Source organism: Ailuropoda melanoleuca, chromosome 15, assembly GCF_002007445.2.
Source record: "Ailuropoda melanoleuca isolate Jingjing chromosome 15, ASM200744v2, whole genome shotgun sequence".
In the NCBI taxonomy this organism is placed as follows: Eukaryota; Metazoa; Chordata; class Mammalia; order Carnivora; family Ursidae; genus Ailuropoda; species Ailuropoda melanoleuca.
The window spans coordinates 39409577-39410332 of NC_048232.1; positions in this window are offsets into that span (position 1 = coordinate 39409577).

Consider the following 756-nt stretch of genomic DNA (forward strand, 5'->3'; position numbering starts at 1 on the left):
GGCCTCAAAAGAAACAGAACCTGTTGACACCTTGATCTTGCACTTCTGGTCTCCAGAACTGTGAGGAGAGTGATTTCTGTTGTTCAAGCCAACCTTATTGGTAGTGTCTTGTTATGACAGCCCAAGCATGCTAATATAGCTGTGCNCAGCCCAAGCACGCTAATATAGCTGTGAGTTTCAAACATTATATGGTTCCCACCCTAAATATCTCCTTACCGTGCGTAATTGACAGCTGCTTGGGTTCTTTAAAAAGACACCTAGTTAGTAGCAATCAGGGATTTGGAGATGCTGATGTTCTGAGGTCTGTTGACTGGGCCAGAGACAGGGCTCACGTGACTGAAACGTCACACTGAACAATCAATCCTCCTTCCCTCCTTCAAAAGAAGCTCACGGGACAAAGTCAAGACTTCTGTCCATAACCGAAGTGACAAATAAGAGACCTTCTGATATAAAAATAATAGATTACCTATATCTGGATTGAGATCTGTACTGATTTCTAGCAGTTCTTCATATAATAAATATTGGGATTAAATCAGAGTACATAATTCTCATAAATCCTGTATTCCATGGCTACGCACACCCACCTCGTCCCTAGTATTCTAGAATCCTAGCCCTCTCCAAGCACCTCCCCCTTCTCTGAATGAGGAATAAGAGTGTGTGTTCATCTAGGATCTCATAAATCATGATACCTTTCCTTTCCTTGTGTCCAATGTTGTTAGAATGGAATCTAATGGCCCTAAGTGAATGCAGGGTTCT